The sequence below is a fragment of the Aegilops tauschii genome, chromosome 4 (genome assembly GCF_002575655.3).
Source record: "Aegilops tauschii subsp. strangulata cultivar AL8/78 chromosome 4, Aet v6.0, whole genome shotgun sequence".
Taxonomy (NCBI): domain Eukaryota; kingdom Viridiplantae; phylum Streptophyta; class Magnoliopsida; order Poales; family Poaceae; genus Aegilops; species Aegilops tauschii.
Genome location: NC_053038.3, coordinates 279799375 through 279820704, shown reverse-complemented (window position 1 = coordinate 279820704; position 21330 = coordinate 279799375).

The window sequence follows — 21330 nt, the reverse complement described above, 5'->3', positions numbered from 1 at the left end:
TGCCTAGAAGATGGAGGAGAATAGCTCAACCAGTAAGCATGTGCTCAGAATGTCTGAGTACTACAATCACTTGAATCAAGTGGGAGTTAATCTTCCAGATAAGATAGTGATTGACAGAGTTCTCTAGTCACTATCACCAAGTTACTGGAACTTCGTGATGAACTATAGTATGCAAGGGATGATGAAAACAATTCGCTGAGCTCTTCGCGATGCTGAAATTGGCGAAGGTAGAAATCAAGAAAACCATCAAGTGTTGATGGTTGACAAGACCACTAGTTTCAAGTAAAAGGGCAAGGGAAAGAAAGGGAACTTCAAGAAGAATGGCAAGCAAGTTGCCACTCCCATGAAGAAGCCCAAAGCTAGACCCAAGCCTGAAACTGAGTGCTTCTACTACAAATGAAATGGTCACTGGAAGTGAAACTGCCCTAGATACTTGGCGGATAAGAAGGATGGCAAAGTGAACAATGGTATATTTGATATACATGTTATTGATGTGTACTTTACTAGTGTTCATAGCAACCCCTCGGTATTTGATACTGGTTCAGTTATTAAAGAGTAGTAACTCGAAACGGGAGTTGCAGAATGAACATAGACTAGTTAAGGGTGAAGTGACGATGTGTGTTGGAAGTGGTTCCAAGATTGATATGATCATCATCTCACACTCCCTATACTTTCGGGATTAGTGTTGAACCTAAATAAATGTTATTTGGTGTTTGCGTTGAGAATGGATATGATTTGATCATGTTTATTGCAATATGTTTATTCATTTAAGTCAAAGAATAATTGTTATTCTGTTTACGTGAATAAAACCTTCTGTGGTCATACACCCAAGGTGAATGGTTATTGAATCTCGATCGTAGTGATACACATATTCATAATATTGAAGCCAAAAGATGCAAAGTTAATAATGATAGTGCAACTTATTTGTGGCACTGCCGTTTAGGTCATATTGGTGTAAAGCGCATGAAGTAAATCCATGCTGATGGGCTTTTGGAATCACTTGATTATGAATCAGTTGATGCTTGCGAACCATGCCTCATGGGCAAGATGACTAAGACTCCGTTCTCCGAAACAATGGAGCGAGCAACAGACTTGTTGGAAATAATACATACTGATGTATGCAGTCCGATGAGTGTTGAGGCTCACGGCGGGTATCGTTATTTTCTGACCTTCACAGATGATTTGAGCAGATATGGGTATATCTACTTGATGAAACATAAGTCTGAAACATTTGGAAAGTTCAAAGAATTTCAGAGTGAACTGGAAAATCATCGTACCAAGAAAATAAAGTTTCTACGATCTGATCGTGGAGGAGAATATTTGAGTTACGAGTTTGGTATTTATTTGAAACAATGCGGAATAGTTTCGCAACTCACGCCACCCGAAACACCATATCGTAATGGTGTGTCCGAACGTCATAACCGCACTTTATTTGGATATAGTGCAATCTATGATGTCTCTTACCGATTTACCACTATCGTTTTGGGGTTATGCATTAGAGACAGCTACATTCACGTTAAATAGGGCACCATCTAAATCCATTGAGATGACACCGTTTGAACTATGGTTTGGCAAGAAACCTAAGCTGTCGTTTCTTAAAGTTTGGGGTTGCGATGCTTATATGAAAAAAAAGTTTTAAACTGATAAGCTCGAACCCAAATCGGAGAAATGCGTCTTCATAGGATACCCAAAGGAAACTGTTGGGTACACCTTCTATCAAAGATCTAAAGGCAAGATATTCGTTGCTAAGAATGGATCCTTTCTAGAGAAGGAGTTTCTCTCGAAAGAAGTGAGTGGGAAGAAAGTACAACTTGATGAGGTAGTTGTACCTTCTCCCGAATTGTAAAGTAGTTCATCACAGAAATCAGTTCCAGTGATTCCTACACCAATTAGTGAGGAAGCTAATGATGATGATCATGAAACTTCAGATCAAGTTACTACCAAACCTCGTAGGTCAACCAGAGTACGGTCCACACTAGAGTGGTACGGTAATACTATTCTGGAAGTCATGTTACTAGACCATGACGAACCTACGAACTATGAGGAAGTGATGATGAGCCCAGATTCCGTGAAATGGCTTGAGGCCATGAAATCTGAGATGGGATCCATGTATGATAACAAAGTATGGACTTTGATTGACTTGCCCGATGATCGGCGAGCCATTGAGATTAAATGGATCTTCAAGAGGAAAACGGACGCTGATAGTAGTGTTACTATCTACAAAGCTCGAATTGTCGCAAAAGGTTTTTGACAAGTTCAAGGTGTTGACTACGATGAGAGTTTCTCACTCGTATCTATGCTTAAAGTCTGTCCGAATCATGTTAGCAATTGCCGCATATTACGAAATCTGGCAAATGGATGTCAAAATTGTATATGATACAACCAGAAGGTTTTGTCGATCCTAAAGGTGCTAACAAATTGTGCAAGCTCCAGCGATCCATCTATGGACTGGTGCAAGAATCTCGGAGTTGGAATATACGCTTTGATAAGGTGATCAAAGCATATGGTTTTATACAGACTTGTGGAGAAGCATGTATTTACAAGAAAGTGAGTGGGAGCACTACAGCCTTTCTGATATGTATATGTAAATGACATATTGTCGATCGGAAATGATGTAGAATTTTCTAGAAAGCATAAAGGAGTGTTTGAAAGGAGTTTTTCAAAGAAAGACCTTGGTGAAGCTGCTTACATATTGAGCATCAAGATCTATAGAGATAGATCAAGACGCTTGATAAGTTTTTTCAGTGAGTACATACCTTGACAAATTTTTGAAGTAGTTCAAAATGGAACAGTCAAAGAAAGAGTTCTTGCCTGTGTTGCAAGGTGTGAAGTTGAGGAAGACTCGAAGCCCGACCACGGCAGAAGATAGAGAGAGAATGAAAGTCATTCCCTATGCCTCAGCCATAGGTTCTATAAAGTATGCCATGCTATGTACCAGACCTATTGTATACCCTGCCCTGAGTTTGGCAAGGAAGTACAATTTTGATATAGGAGTAGATCACTGGACAGCGGTCAAAAATATCCTTAGATAACTAAGGAAATATTTCTCAGTTATGGAGGTAATAAAGAGTTCGTCGTAAAGAGTTACATCGATGCAAGCTTTGGCACCGATCTGGATGACTCTATGTCACAATCCAGATACATATTGAAAGTGGGAGCAATTAGCTAAAGTAGCTCTGTGCAAAGCATTGTAAACATAGAAATTTGCAAAATACATACGGATCTGAATTTGCCAAACCCGTTGACTAAACTCTCTCAGAAGCAAAACATGATCACACCTTGGTACTCTTTTAGTGTTAATCACATGGCGATGTGAACTAGATTACTGACTCTAGTAAACCCTTTGAGTGTTGGTCACATGGCGATGTGAACTATGGGTGTTAATCACACGGTGATGTGAACTATTGGTGTTGAATCACATGGCGATGTGAACTAGATTATTGACTCTAGTGCAAGTGGGAGACTGAAGGAAATATGCCCTAGAGGCAATAATAAAGTTGTTATTTATATTTCCTTATATCATGATAAATATTTATTATTCATGCTAGAATTGTATTAACCGGAAACTTAGTGCATGTGTGGATACATAGACAAACATAGTGTCACTAGTATGCCTCTACTTGACTAGCTCGTTGAATCAAAGATGGTTAAGTTTCCTAGCCATAGACATGAGTTGTCATTTGATTAACAGGATCACATCATTAGAGAATGATGTGATTGACTTGACCCATTCCGTTAACTTAGCACTTGATCGTTTAGTATATTGCTATTGCTTTCTTCATGACTTATACATGTTCCTATGACTATGAGATTATGCAACTCCCGGATACCGGAGGAACACTTTGTGTGCTACCAAACGTCACAACGTAACTAGGTGATTATAAAGGTGCTCTACAGGTGTCTTCGATGGTATTTGTTGAGTTGGCGTAGATCGAGATTAGGATTTGTCACTCCGATTATCTGAGAGGTATCTCTGGGCCCTCTCTGTAATGCACATCACTATAAGCCTTGCAAGGAATGTGACTAATGAGTTGGTTGCGGGATGATGCATTACGGAATGAGTAAAGAGACTTGCCAATAACGATATTGAACTAGGTATTCAGATACCGACGAACGAATCTCGGGCAAGTAACATACGGATGACAAAGGGAACAATGTATGTTGTTATGCGGTTTGACCGATAAAGATCTTCGTAGAATATGTGGGAACCAATATGAGCATCCAGGTTCCGCTATTGGTTATTGACCGGAGATGAGTCTCGGTCATGTCTAAATAGTTCTCGAACCCGTAGGGTCCGCACGCTTTACGTTCTGTGACGATTTGTATTATGAGTTATGTGATTTGATGACCGAAGTTTGTTCGGAGTCCCGGATGAGATCGGGGACATGGCGAGGAGTCTCAAAATGGTCGAGACGTAAAGATCGATATATTGGAAGGCTATATTCGGAAAGGTTCTGAGTGATTTGGGTATTTTTTGGAGTACCGGAGAGTTACGGGAATTCGTATTGGGCCTTAATGGACCATACAGGAAAGGAGAGAAATGCCTCAAGGGTGGCCGCGCCCCTTCCCCATGGACTGGTCCGAATTGGACTAGGGAAAGGGGGCGCCCCTTCCTTCCTTCTCCTTCTGCCTTCCCTTTTTCCTATTCCATGTGGGAGGTGGAATCCTACTAGGACTAGGGAGTCCTAGTAGGACTCCACACTTTGGGCGCGCCCTATGAGGGCCGGCCTCCTCCTCCCTCCATCCTTTATATACGTGGCCAGGGGCACCCCATAGACACACAAGTTGATCATTGATCTCTTAGCCATGTGCGGTGCCCCCCTCCTCCATAATCCACCTCGGTCATATCGTCGTAGTGCTTAGGCGAAGTCCTGCGCCGGTAGCTTCATCATCACCGTCATCACTCCGTCGTGCTGACGAAGCTCTCCCTCGACACTCTGCTGGATCGTGAGTTCGTGGGACGTCACCGAGCTGAACGTGTGCAGATCGCGGAGGTGCTGTACATTCGGTACTAGGATCGGTCGATCGTGAAGACGTACGACTACATCAACCGCGTTGTCATAATGCTTCCGCTTTCGGTCTACGAGGGTACGTGGGCAACACTCTCCCCTCTCGTTTCTATGCATCACCATGATCTTGCGTGTGCATAGGATTTTTTTGAAATTACTATGTTCCCCAACAGAGGGGTACACATCCTTAAATGTACATACCGCACCATGACTGGGGGCTTCTATAAGTAGAAGCTTATTATTATACGGAGCGTAGAGCTCACATTATATGTGTCGTTCGCGGATATACATCCCTTTTTTGCCATCATATGCACCTCTATGACTTAAGTTTTTGCCAAGCTGGGTTGCCTTGCTCCTGTGCTTATGCCCTACGTTCCCGATTGTTCGGCTAGGGCATAAAGGGAGCACCTCTATGATTGTTACAACCGGGTTATCCGGACATGTACCTCAGACAGGTGAAGCCGAAAGCTAGTGTTCTTAAGGGAATAATTGGTCGTCACTAAAACGACAGATTGTTGCCGTATTGCAACTATTTCAAGTACTGCGAGGCAGATTTTTCCGTATTACGGACCACATGCCCTGGCATGCGTAATCATAATATGCCGACCCAAGGAAAGGAACCTTTAACAGAACTATTTTCCTTGGAAGATGTTTCTTATATACATAATATAACATACATTCCGAACTCGAATTTTTTGTCGGTTCGAGCACAATGACTGGGTTGCCTAGTTTCCGGAAAGGTACTTCCTTTTGTCCTCAAGTATCCGAAAACACTCCACCATTTTGGGTCCGGAGGTTAAAGTCGAAAGCCTGCGATGACACAATCATTTCACATGTTCGGATCTAACCACAGGTTGATCATAAATGTACATTGATACATTAAGTCAAACACCTATTCCTTCTCTATTCTGTCTATAAGGCTTTCTAATCTACAGTCCTCCTGTGAATGTTTCCCAGCGATCATTACTTGATCATAGACCAAATTTAAAGGGATTTCCTTCCCATCTGGTCCCTGTGGTCCTACTCGTACCATATGATTCGGGTCTAGTTTCGTGAAGCGTGTCTTCACCATGGCCCAGGCTTCTCGTGCACCTTCACGGCAGGCAGACGTCTTCCATAGCTCGAATCGGCGACGGGCACCTTTGAACAGGTTTGCTAGGCCCTCCATACTTTCTGGAGGGGTATCAGATGGCCATAACGCCTTCACCATACTCCTCATGGCTTTTCGGGCCCGAGCATGCACATCGGACAACTCCTTTAGCACGTCGCCTTGAAACCCGGATACTTCCTCTTCTGGCCGACCAGTTAACAGATGTGCCGCAACAAATTCACGATATTCCGCATTATGGACTAAACATGAGTACCTATGGTGGTTCTGAATAAGAGGGGAAGACATACCGAATATGCCGCCCTTCAGCTTTTCATTTTCCTTCTGAGCGGCTGATAGCTGAGCCTTCAAGCTCTCTATCTCTTCGGACTGTTTGTCCTTTTCCTCCTCAAGTTTTTTCTCCCTAGATGCGCCCGTCCTAGTCTCTTTCAATTCCGCTAGTTCTGCAGTGACCGCACTCAGCTACGTCTGGTTTGCGTTCAGCTCCTGGGCTAGCATAGTGTTCTTTTCTTGCAGAACCTACTAAAATTACCGATCCTTAAATCGGTTTGCTTCAATGTTTCAAGTCTCGGGGGCTACTGACATATGACCATGCAAATTGCATCAAGTCTTACCTGTATATTCTTCGAGAATAGCTGAATGAGTCTGGCAAGGCCGTCTTGAGCGGCTCGGATATATGCATCTATCGAACTCAGTGCGGCGAATTCTTGTTCCGACAAGGCCGGAGCATGCATAGCCTCCTTTAATCGACGGTGATTCATCACGCTCTCCACTTCGGAATTCGTGCCCGATACGTCATCCGAATCCTCTTGAGGAGGCGGAATGGGCGTGGCGTCGGCTCGCGTCCTAGTTGACGAGTCCGGCACCGGATTAGTGGACATTTGGCTAATCGGGCGTTTTCCCACTGTCTACCGCGTACTCCTCCTTATGTCAAGGATAAAAGGGAGACTCTAAACAACCCACACTCATGCCTAGGCATGCATTAAAGCACACATACCTCTTGGAAGACTGTGAGGTCTCCGCAGTACTCCCGGTCCCTTTTCGTTTTGAACGACGGCCTTGTGTAGGGGCCGCCCTTGAGGAGATATGGTCCCTAGAGCATCGATCCTGTTAAAATCCGGATCAGTACAATGGGTAAGGATGCAGATGAGGATGTCCTTTAGGAAGCCTCTAGATACTCACGATGCAGAATGGGTAAAGGCGAGGGTAGTCGATGGTGATGGCCACTTCTGAACCATCAAGGCTCGCTTCATAGAATACCCAATCATCGAATTCTATATATATGTCCGGATCCTCGCAAAACCAGGATCTTTATCACGATTATGATCCTCTGGCTGGGGAGCAGGACAGTGCACGTCTTCGGTCATTGATGTCTACTATGCAACCTTCTTCTTGTAGACTTTGTTGGGCCTCCAAGTGAAGAGGTTTGTAGGACAGTAGCAAATTTCCCTCAAGTGGATGACCTAAGGTTTATCAATCCGTGGGAGGTGTAGGATGAAGATGGTCTCTCTCAAGCAACCCAGCAACCAAATAAAAAAGAGTCTCTTGTGTCCCCAACACACCCAATACAATGGTAAATTGTATAGGTGCACTAGTTCAGCGAAGAAATGGTGATACAAGTGCAATATGGATGGTAGATATAGGGTTTAGTAATCTGAAAATATAAAAACAGCAAGGTAACAAATGATAAAAGTGAGTATAAACGGTTTTGCAATGATAGGAAACAAGGCCTAGGGTTCATACTTTCACTAGTGCAAGTTCTCTCAACAATAATAACATAATTGGATCATATAACTATCCCTCAACATGCAACAAAAAGTCACTCCAAAGCCACTAATAACGGAGAACAAACGAAGAGATTATGTTAGGGTACGAAACCACCTCAAAGTTATCCTTTCTGATCGATCTATTCAAGAGTCCGTAGTAAAATAACATGAAGCTATTCTTTCTGTTCGATCTATCATAGAGTTCGTACTAGAATGACACCTTAAGACACAAATCAACCAAAACCCTAATGTCACCTAGATACTCCAATGTCACCTCAAGTATCCATGGGTATGATTATACGATATGCATCACACAATCTCATATTCATCTATTCAACCAACACAAAAGCACTTCAAAGAGTGCCCCAAATTTTCTACTGGAGAGTCAAGACGAAAACGTGTGCCAACCCCTATGCATAAGTTCACAATGTTACAAAACCCGCAAGTTGATCACCAAAACATACATCAAGTAGATCACATGAATATCTCATTGTCACCACAGATAAACACATGCAAGACATACATCAAGTGTTCTGAAATCCTTAAAGACTCAATCCGATAAGATAACTTCAAAGGGAAAACTCAATCCATTACAAGAGAGTAGAGGGGGAGAACATCATAAGATCCAACTATAATAGCAAAGCTCGTGATACATCAAGATCGTGCCGAATCAAGAACACGAGAGAGAGAGAGAGATCAAACACATAGCTACTGGTACATACCCTCAGCCCCGAGGGTGAACTACTCCCTCCTCGTCATGGAGAGCGCCGGGATGATGAAGATGGCCACCGGTGAGGGTTCCCCTCACCGGCAGGGTGCCGGAACAGGGTCCCGATTGGTTTTTGGTGGCTACAGAGGCTTGCGGCGGAACTCCCGATCTATTCTGTTCCTCGATGGTTTTTGGGTATATGGATATATATAGGCGAAAGAACTCGGTTAGGGGAACCACGAGGGGCCCACGAGGGTGGGGGCGTGCGCAGGGGGCAGGCGTGCCTCCCTGCCTCGTGGCCACCTTGAAGCTTCCCTGACGTCTACTCCATGTCTCCTGGATTACTTCCATTCCAAAAATAACTCTCCCGAAGGTTTCATTCCGTTTGGACTCCGTTTGATATTCCTTTTCTTCAAAACACTGAAACAAGGGAAAAAACAGGAACTGGCACTGGGACAATAAAGCCCATAAATAATATAGAAGTGTAAAATAAAGCCCATAAACATCCAAAACAGATAATATAATAGCATGGAACAATCAAAAATTATAGATATGCTGGAGACGTATTAGCATCCCCAAGCTTAATTCCTGCTCGTCCTCGAGTAGGTAAATGATAAAAACAGAATTTTTGATGTGGAATGCTACCTAACATATTTATCCATGTAATCTTCTTTATTGTGGCAAGAATATTCAGATCCATAAGATTCAAAACAAAATTTTAATATTGACATGAAAACAATAATACTTCAAGCATACTAACACAGCAATCATGCCTTCTCAAAATAACATGGCCAAAGAAAGTTATCCCTACAAAATCATATAGTCTGGCTATGCTCTATCTTCACCACACAAAATATATAAATCATGCACAACCCCGATGACAAGCCAAGCAATTGTTTCATACTTTTGATGTTCTCAAACTTTTTCAATCTTCACGCAATACATGAGCATGAGCCATGGACATAGCACTATAGGTGGAATAGAATGGTGGTTGTGGAGAAGACAAAAAGGAGAAGATAGTCTCACATCAACTAGGCGTATCAACAATGGAGGTGCCCATCAATAGATAGCAATGTGAGTGAGTAGGGATTGCCATGCAGCGGATGCACTAGAGCTATAAGTGTGTGAAAGCTCAACAAAAGGAACTAAGTGGGTGTGCATCCAACTCGCTTTCTCACTAAGACCTAGGGCATTTTGAGGAAGCCCGTCATTGGAATATGCAAGCCAAGTTCTATAATGAAAGATTCCCACTAGTATATGAAAGTGACAACATAGGAGACTCTCTATCATGAATATCATGGTGCTACTTTTGAAGCACAAGTGTGGTAAAAGGATAGTAACATTGTCCCTTCTCTCTTTTTCTCTCATTTTTTTATTTGGGCCTTTTCTCTTCTCTTTTTATGGCCTCTTTTTCTCCCCTTTTTTTAATTTTTCATCCGGAGTCTCATCCCGACTTCTGGGGGAATCATGGTCTCCATCATCCTTTCCTCACTGGGACAATGCTCTAATAATGATGATCATCACACTTTTATATACTTACAACTCAATAATTACAAGTCGATACTTAGAACAAAATATGACTCTATATGAATGCCTCCGGCGGTGTACCGGGATGTGCAATGACTCATGAGTGACATGTATGAAAGAATTATGAACGGTGGCTTTGCCACAAATACAATGTCAACTACATGATCATGCAAAGCAATATGACAATGATGGAGCGTATCATAATAAACGGAACAGTGGAAAGTTGCATGGCAATATATCTCGGAATGGCTATAGAAATGCCATGATAGGTAGGTAAGGTGGCTGTTTTTAGGAAGGTATATGGTGGGTGTATGATACCGGCGAAAGGTGTGCGGTATTAGAGAGGCTACCAATGGTGGAAGGGTGAGAGTGCGTATAATCCATGGACCCAACCTTAGTCATAAAGAACTCACATACTTATTGCAAAAATCTATTAGTTATCGAAACAAAGTACTACGCGCATGCCCCTAGGGGGATAGATTGGTAGGAAAAGACCATCGCTCGTCCCCGACCGCCACTGAAAGGAAGACAATCAATAAATAAATCATGCTCCGACTTCATCACATAACGGTTCACCATACGTGCATGCTACGTGAATCACAAAATTTAACACAAGTATCTCTCAAATTCACAACTACTCACCTAGCATGACTCTAATATCACCATCTTCATATCTCAAAACAATTATCAAGTATCAAACTTCTCATAGTATTCAATGCACTTTATATGAAAGTTTTTATTATACCCATCTAGGATGCCCATCATATTAGGACTAAATTCATAACCAAAGCAAATTACCATGCTGTTTAGGACTCTCAAAATAATATAAGTGAAGCGTGAGAGTTCATCTAATTCTTCAAAATAAAACCACTGCCGTGCTCTAAAAGGATGTAAGTGAAGCACTAGAGCAAACGACAAACTACTCCGAAAGATATAAGTGAAGATCAATGAGTAGTCGAATAATCATGCAACTATGTGAAGACTCTCTAACATTTAAGAATTTCAGATCTTGGTATTTTATTCAAACAGCAAGCAAAATGAAAGAAAATAAAATGACGCTCCAAGCAAAACACATATCATGTGGTGAATAAAAATATAGCTCCAAGTAAAGTTACCGATGAAGGAAGACGAAAGAGGGGATGCCTTCCGGGGCATCCCCAAGCTTAGGCTCTTGGTTGTCCCTGAATATTACCTTGGGGTGCCTTGGGCATCCCCAGGCTTAGGCTCTTGCCACTCCTTATTCCATAGTCCATCGAATCTTTACCCAAAACTTGAAAACTTCACAACACAAAACTCAACAGAAACTCATAAGCTCCGTTAGTATAAGAAAATAAATCACCACTTAGGTACTGTTGTGAACTCATTATAAATTCATATTGGTGTAATATCTACTGTATTCCGACTTATGTATGGTTCATACCCTCCGATACTACTCATAGATTCATCAAAATAAGCAAACAACACATAGAAAACAGAATCTGTCAAAAACACAACAGTCTGTAGTAATCTGTATCAAACGCAAACTTCTGGAACTCAGAAAAATCTGCAAAAATAGGAGGACCTAGATAATTCGACTATTGATCTACTGCAATTGGAATCAGTATTTTATCACTTTCTGATGATTTTTAACAATTGTTTTCGTGAGCAGAAAGTTTATGTCTTTTTCAGCAAGATCAAATAATTATCATCCAAGAAGATCCTATAGGTCTTACTTGGTACAAACACTAATTAAAACATAAAACCACATCTAACCAGAGGCTAGATGATTTATTTATTACTAAACAGGAGAGAAAATCAAAGAACAAAAGTAAAATTGGGTTGCCTCCCAACAAGCGTTATCGTTTAACGCCCCTAGCTAGGCATGATGATTTCAATGATGCTCACATAAAAGATAAGAATTGAAACATAAAGAGAGCATCATGAAACATATGGCAAGCATATTTAAGTCTAACCCACTTCCTATGCATAGGGATTATGTGAGCAAACAACTTATGGGAACAATAATCAACTAGCATAGGAAGGCAAAACAAGCATAACTTTAAAACTTTAAGCACATAGAGAGGAAACTTGATATTATTGCAATTCCTACAAGCATATATTCCTCCCTCATAATAATTTTCAGTAGAATCAAGAATGAATTCAACAATATAACTATCACATAAAGCATTCTTTTCATGAGCCACAAGCATAGAATTTTTATTACTCTCCACATAAGCAAATTTCTTCTCATGAATAAAAGTGGGAGCAAACTCAACAAAATAACTATCATGTGAGGCATAATCCAATTGAAAATTAAAATCATGATGACAAGTTTCATGGTTATCATTATTCTTTATAGCATACATGTCATCACAATAATCATCATAGATAGCAACTTTGTTCTCATAATCAATTGGAACCTCTTCCGAAATAGTGGATTCATCACTAAATAAAGTCATGACCTCTCCAAATCCACTTTCATAATTATCACAATAAGATTCAACATCCTCCAAAATAGTGGGATCATTACTTCCTAAAGTTGACACTCTTCCAAACCCACTTTCATCAATATAATCATCATAAATAGGAGGCATGTTATCATCATAATAAATTTGCTCATCAAAACTTGGGGGACAAAACATATCATCTTCATCAAACATAGCATCCCCAAGCTTGTGGCTTTGCATATCATTAGCATCATGGGTATTCAAAGAATTCATACTAACAACATTGCAATCATGCTCATCATTCACATATTTATGCCAAGCATTCTATGTAATTCTTCTTCTAGTACTTGAGCACAATTTTCCTTCCCATCATTTTCACGAAAGGCATTAAAAAGATGAAGCATATGAGGCACCCTTAATTCCACTTTTTTGTAGTTTTCTTTTATAAACTAAACTAGTGATAAAACAAGAATCAAAAAGATTAGATTGGAAGATCTAAGATATACCTTCAAGCACAACGGCGCCAGAAAAGAGTTTGATGTCTACTACGCAACCTTCTTCTTGTAGACTTTGTTGGGCCTCCAAGTGCAGAGGTTTGTAGGACAGTAGCAAATTTCCCTCAAGTGGATGACCTAAGGTTTATCAATCCGTGGGAGGCGTAGGATGAAGATGGTATCTCTCAAGCAACCCTGCAACCAAATAACAAAGAGTCTCTTGTGTCCCCAACACACCCAATACAATGGTAAATTGTATAGGTGCATTAGTTCGGCGAAGAGATGGTGATACAAGTGCAATATGGATGGTAGATATAGGGTTTTGTAATCTGAAAATATAAAAACAGCAAGGTAACTAATGATAAAAGTGAGCATAAACGGTATTGCAATGATAGGAAACAAGGCCTAGGGTTCATACTTTCACTAGTGCAAGTTCTCTCAACAATAATAACATAATTGGATCATATAACTATCCCTCAACATGCGACAAAGAGTCACTCCAAAGCCAGTAATAGCGGAGAACAAACGAAGAGATTATGGTAGGGTACGAAACCACCTCAAAGTTATCCTTTCTGATCGATCTATTCAAGAGTCCGTAGTAAAATAACATGAAGCTATTCTTTCCGTTCGATCTATCATAGAGTTCATACTAGAATAACACCTTAAGACACAAATCAACCAAAACCCTAATGTCACCTAGATACTCCAATGTCACCTCAAGTATCCATGGGTATGATTATACGATATGCATCACACAATCTCAGATTCATCTATTCAACCAACACAAAAGCACTTCAAAGAGTGCCCCAAATTTTCTACCGGAGAGTCAAGACGAAAACGTGTGCCAACCCCTATGCATAAGTTCACAATGTTACGGAACCCGCAAGTTGATCACCAAAACATACATCAAGTAGATCACATGAATTTCCCATAGTCACCACAGATAAACACATGCAAGACATACATCAAGTGTTCTCAAATCCTTAAAGACTCAATCCGATAAGATAACTTCAAAGGGAAAACTCAATCCATTACAAGAGAGTAGAGGGGGAGAAACATCATAAGATCCAACTATAACAGCAAAGCTCGCGATACATCAAGATCGTGCCGAATCAAGAACACGAGAGAGAGAGAGATCAAACACATAGCTACTGGTACATACCCTCAGCCCCGACGGTGAACTACTCCCTCCTCGTCATGGAGAGGGCCGGGATGATGAAGATGGCCACCGGTGAGGGTTCCCCCCTCCAGCAGGGTGCCGGAACAGGGTCCCGATTGGTTTTTGGTGGCTACAGAGGCCTGCGGCGGCAGAACTCCCGATCTATTCTGTTCCCCGATGGTTTTTGGGTATATGGATATATATAGGCGAAAGAAGTCGGTCATGGGAGCCACGAGGGGGCCACGAGGCTGGGGGGCGCGCCCAGGGGGTAGGCGCGCCTCCCTGCCTCGTGGCCACCTCGAAGCTTCGCTGACGTCTACTCCAAGTCTCCTGGATTGCTTCCGTTCCAAAAATAACTCTCCCGAAGGTTTCATTCCGTTTGGACTTCGATTGATATTCCTTTTCTTCAAAACACTGAAACAAGGGAAAAAACAAGAACTATCACTAGGCTCTGGGTTAATAGGTTAGTCCCAAAAATAATATAAAAGTGTAAAATAAAGCCCATAAACATCCAAAATAGATAATATAATAGCATGGAACAATAAAAATTTATAGATACGTTGTAGACGTATGAGTCATCCTCCTCCGTGACTGTTGGTGACGACAAATAGTAAATTGGATTAGAGTTTGCAAACGCAATAAAATAAGCATAGACGATCGAGATCTTACCCATTCAATAGGGGTGTACATAGAATAAGCCTCTCGGCAGTTTAACCGGAGAAAATCTTCTTTTTCGCCCTTATACAGATTAGCTAAAATTGAGGTCAGTTCGGCTGGGGTATCCGGATCCTTCCGTCTGTAGCGGGACACGTCGTCTTCTCGGTTGTAGCACCATAACTATGGATTGAAGAGGCTGAACACACGTCCTTATTGCAATAGCCATGACATCAACTATAGAAAGCTCGGTGTGGGCTAACAACCTGACCTTCCTAACCAACCTCTTTATGTCTGCACTGTCCTCTTCCTTGGGACTACGGGGACGCCAGATGAGGCGCTTCCTTAAAGGAGCATTCGAGAATTTGGGGAGACCCTATCGGACTGGGTCCAGCAGCGGGACGTCGTCCATATAAAACCATTCCGAGGACCCTTGCGGGTATACCTCTTTAGGTGTTCCTACAAGGTATCTGGACTCGGCGGTACGCCATACTTCGGCACCACCTACTTCAAATATGGAACCTCCTCGGTGGCGGGGGACGAGGAAAAAGAATTTCCTCCATAATTCAAAATGGGCCTCGATGCCTAAGAAAAGCCCGCAGAGGGCGACAAAGCCTGAGATGTGCAGAATCGAACCTGGGGTGAGGTTGTGTAGTTGGATGTCGTAAAATTCCAATAACCCCCGGAGGAAGGGATGGATTGGAAATCCTAGACCCCGCAACAGAAATGGGGTGAAGCACACCCTCTCCTCCTTATTGGGGTTGGGGAAGTTCTCAGCCACCGCATCATTGCCGATTGAATACAAGCCCGCTCGAATGGAGACTAGATCCGCGAGGGGGAGATAACCCTGCGTCTGGAGTCGGCTCAGCTAAAGATGAGGCACGGAGCAACTCAGCCAATCACTCTCTTGAGGGCCATGAGGGCGCGAAGAGGAGCCTGGGGCACTGGCCATGATGGCATTTTGCGCGGTGTGAGATGACATTTTGAGATCTACATCTCCTTTTATAGGTGCTATCCAAGCGTAATGAGGGGCTTATTTGTAAAAAAACATCAACTGTTCATATTCGCCCATAGCACGAAAATCGAAGTGTCGATAGGGGAAGAATCATAAAAAACATCAAGGTTATCGCCGGATTGTTATTGGACCAGATTATAATGAAGAACCCGCCTTGCAAAGCAGAAGACATGAACCGAATACTACATCGTCATTGAAGGCAAGTTCGGGGGCTACTGAGGGAGTCCTGGATTATGGGGTCCTCGGGTGTCCGGGCTGTGTAGCTTGGGCCGGACTGTTGGGCCGTGAAGATACAAGATGGAAGGCCTTCTCCCGTGTCCGGATGGGACATTCCTTTGCGTGGATGGAAAGCTTGACGTCCGGATGTGTTGTTTCCTTTCCCTGTAAACCGACTCTATACAACCGTAGGCCCCTCCAGTGTCTATATAAACTGAAGGGTTTAGTCTGTAGAGGCTACCAAAATCATATAGGCTAGACATCTAGGGTTTAGCCATTACGATCTCGAGGTAGATCGACTCTTGTAACCCTTATACTCATCAAAGTCAATGAAGCAGGAAGTAGGGTATTACCTCCATTAAGAGGGCCCGAACCTGGGTAAACATCGTGTCCCCCTTGTCTCCTGTTACCTTCGATCCTCAGATGCACAAATCGGGACCCCTACTGAGATCAGCCGGTTTTGACACCGACAATGAACTATGGAAGCGAGTTCCGAAACAAGAGTTCATCATTAAGACAAGGAGAGGATGAGGAAGTGGCTGAGGGACTCAGCGTCAATTCATTGAGATTTCCGAGAAGATGGATTTCCACAATTATGTGAACAAGGACATAACATTAGTGGATCAAATGATATAATGATGTATGCTTGAGGAAAACATACACAATTAAACATTGGTTGAAAGGTGCACCCGAAATATGGGCTGGATTGCACGACCAACGTCGGAATGGCGATTTAGCAACCAGCACACTAAATTGGAATTGCTGTCCATTAACTCAGAAGCAATAGGGTTGCTAGAAATATTAAATTCTCACAACAGAGTTCACTTATTGGTATTCCAGTTGGAACACGGGGACCAAGAAAAGAATGGTGATGACAAGAAGTATCACTATACCAGGAATTCTTAAGAGGTGGAGCAATTCCCACAACATCCTTGGCATAAAAGACAGTAATACATCAAGGTAGAACATAATACAAGCTGGACAACAAGGTGCATCCATAACATGAACAAGTTTGTGATGAAAGGAAGGTAAGGATGTTGTCGATGGTAACTCAAATTACCAAGGGACGAGGATGATACTTATCATCATCAATTCAACTAATATCTTGGAAGGAGTCAAGATGTTGATGATGATCATGGCAATTTTTGTCGGGAGGCTCCAAGAAGAAGCAATCGAACTGCGACTGCATCAAGCAAATGGACTGAAACAACAAAAGATTATTGGATCCACGGATACGACACCAACTCGGAATCAAGCTTGTTGTTCGAGGTGGAACAATAAGACGAGGAAATTGACGTAAGCTTAGCTCATCGTCGAAAGTTGTGCTCCGGGAATAAGGACCTGGTAGCACAGTTAAAATCGGCACGATAATGATATAGCCGAGCAGGCTAGGAATGACGTGATCGAGTACAAACTCGTAAGTCAAGAAGATTACAAAGAGTTTGTTTAATCGCAGTGCGGACTCGATTCAGTTACCGGTGTCCTTGAGTTTCTAACAACTCAAAACCCGAAAAAATTTGAATCAGTGAGGATGTAATACTTGGAGAAGACTCATAATAGGAAACATAGTTCTGTGATATTATCAAGATACCAGAGGGTAATACTCGAAAGTAGGACAGAATAAAGGTTGAGCAGGTGTAATAATCTGAGGAAGACAAGTACTTTAACTTGTCCGAGAAAAGGAATCAAAGACTATGAATATGGCTGGAATCATGATTGCAAAAGTCCGGATCCCAAATATAAGATTAACTTATACCAAGAGAATAATTAATTTAAGAGAAGCTTCCATGATAAGATCTACATCGTGTCCATGGGCATGAACACGAAGTTCAAGGTCGACTCCCACTTCTTCAACGCATGACTATTCATTCACTTATTTATTAAAAGATTTGAGTGTGAAAACCGGCCTGGTGAATTACCAGAGGGGTATGACCCGTGAAAACTTTCAGGTTCACACAGATTAAGGAAGGCATAGGTTCAACCCATCAGGGCGTCGCAGAAACATATACCACAAGCTTCAATAGTAAATATCACCAGCTCAAAAGCAGAGCATGGTTTGCTAAATTGGAGAATATGATTTACCAATGGCATTATGTATCAGGGAAAGAACTTCTTGAGGTTTTTGTATACGAAGGACACTATCGGATGATAATTCAACAAAGGATCTGACAGTCCATAACGGAGCTGGTGTGAGCATCAGCACATAGCCAGAGGAAGAAACAATGCAAAGGCATTGGATTATAGAAACAACTGACTATTTCAAAGCTCAAATGCAAAGGAATTATGATTCCCAATTCAAGGGATCAGAAGCAAATGATATGATTAAGGATGGATAAGTTGAGTAGGCTTAGGGGTACAGTTGATGGCAATTTGATTGGTCGAGATCTAGCTTATGTTTAAAATGACGTCTGAGCCAGAAAGATGAATTCTAGGATCTGCTTGAGGATTGCGAGAATTCACAACATATTGAATCAATGGACTCAAAATGATACTGACAACGAATGCCAATAAGATTACTATATTTATGGGATTAAACCTAATGCAAGCAAGCAAGAATTTTAAGAGCAATAGGCTGCTGAGGATTTCCGAAAGAACGAATGGTATTTCGAAGACTTTTGTGAAATACATGAATCAACTGGGGATGAGAGAATACTCGATAAGTGCGAGAAATTATCCATAGGGGTATTCATGTGGCAAAGAACTACAAGGCAGTAGGCACGAAGTATTCTCGATAATAGAGAGAATTTTGGGGTATATCTTGTAATATCAAGATCAACTGTGAATAAAAGTAAGAACTACATGTGTATGTATTTATACATAGGGATATAATGGTGGTAGAGAATTGCAAAAGCAATGGGCACAAAGTCTCGAGAGAACATCGGAGAGTATCTTCGGAAACCTTCGGTGCACCAAGCAATCATCGGGAGTGAGGGGCTCTCCAGAAGGAATTAATGAAGAGAACCTAGAGTTAGAGTAGGCAAAATTTGACCTAAATAGAAGAGAGATCAGAGTCCCAGAGTGAAGATCGAGGAATAAAAGATCCTATTACCACCCAATGGCGATGTGGGCCAGTAAGCCAATGACTAGACTCAACTTCAGCCAAGGAGTTGGAAAGGGGGATTCCTACAGGTAGTCGGCTCTGATACCAACTTGTGACGCCCTCGATTCAATCGTACACTAATCATACATGCATTACGGGAAGATATCACAACACAATCTAGACACAAATAAAATAATACAAGCTTCATATTACAAGTCAGGGGCCTCGAGAGCTCGAATACAAGAGATCGAACATAACTAAGTCAGCGGAAGGAACAATATCTGAGTATAGACATAAGTTAAACAAGTTTCCATAAGATGGCTAGCATAAAGAGGGATACATATCGAAGAGGCGCAGGCCTCCTACCTGGGATCCTCCTGAACTACTCCTGGTCGTCGGCGCCCTGCACGTAGTAGTAGGCACCCTCAGTGTAGTAGGAGTCATTGAAGGTGGCGTCTGGCTTCGGGGCTCCAGCATCTGGTTGCGACATTCTAGAAGAATGGAAAAGGGGGAAAATAGGGAGCAAAGCAATCGTGAGTACTCATCCAAAGTACTCGCAAGCAAGGATTTACACTACATATGCATCAGTATCAATCAAATGGGTAGTATCTGTGGACTAAACTGCAGAATGCAAGAATAAGAGGGGGATAGCTAGTCCTATTGAAGACTACGCTTCTGGCAGCCTTCATCTTGAAGCATGTAGAAGAGAGTAGGTGGTAAGTTCACCAAGTAACAACGTATAGCATAATCCTACGCGGCGATCCTCTTCTCGTCGCCCTACGGAAGAGCGATCACTGGGTTATCTCTGGAACTTATCTGGGTGTGTTTTATTAAGTATCCGGTTCTAGTTGTCACGAGGTCAGAATACAACTCCAAGACATCCTATTACCATGGACACGGCTATTTGAATAGATTAATCTTCCCAGCAGGGGTGCACCACATTACCTGACACGCTCAATCCCTCTGGTCGGGCACACTTTCCTAGGTCATGTCCGGCCTTGGAAGATCAACACGTCGTAGCCCTACCTAGGCCCAATAGAGATGTCAGCGCGCCGAACTAAATCCTAAGCGTGCAGGGGTCTCGGGCCCATCGCCCTTTGCACTCATGCATGTTGCGAACGCAGCCGGTGAGCAGACCTAGCCCCCTTATATAAGTGTAGGCGTTCCAGTCCAATCCGGCGTGCGCCACTTAGTCACTGACGTCTGGAAAGCTTCGGCTGATACTACGACGCCGGTTGCCCATATCTTGACCCATGTGGTGGTTAGTGCGTATAAGTCCAACGACCAACTCAGATCAAATATCCAGACTCATTAAGCGTGTTATATTGAAGTAAACGCGGACGTCGACCAGGGACCAGGCCCACTTCTCTCCTGGGTGGTCTCAACCTGCCCTGTCGCTCCGCCACAAAGATCCACTCAGAGGGTCATCAAGAAAACATGTCCTTTCAGCCCCCAGTCCGTGAATCACTCGCGGTTACCCTACAAGCCGACCTGACTTTAGTCACCACATTGTATCAAGTATAACATGTATGTATGTATATACCCGTGATCACCTCCCGAGTGATCACGACCCGATAGTATAGCATGGCAGACGAACAAGAATGTATGGCCACTGATGAAGTACTAGCATCCCATACTAAGCATTTAGGATTGCAGGTAAAGGTAACAAAAGTAGTAACAAGGACAGGCTATGCAATAGAATAGGATAAAAACCGATAAGCAGTAACAGCTATACTAGTCTAATGCAAGCAATAGCGAGAAGGAATAGTCGGTATCGGGATGATCAAGGGGTTTTAGCTTGCCTGGAAGCTCTGCGGAGAAGGACGGGTCCGTCCGGAGTGTAGTCGACATCCGGAGCAGCGACGTCAGTCTCGAAGTCTACCGGAGAGAAGGGGGAAGAAACAATAAATACAATGCAAATAGATGCATGAAAGGCAATAAGCGGTGCTAGGTGTAACCTAACACGGTACTAGGTGTTACTGGCGAAGGGGGGGGAAACATCCGGGAATGTATTCCTGGTGTTCGACATTTTCGGAGAGATGAACCGGAGAGGGATGGTTGCATGTTTGCTATGCTAGGGACATGTGGCAGACGAACGGACTGCGTATTCGGTCGTCTCGTTTTTTTCAGAAACTTTTATGTACAAAGTATTTTTCATCCGATATACGGCTATTTTTATATTGATTTTCGAAGTTTTAATTCACTTT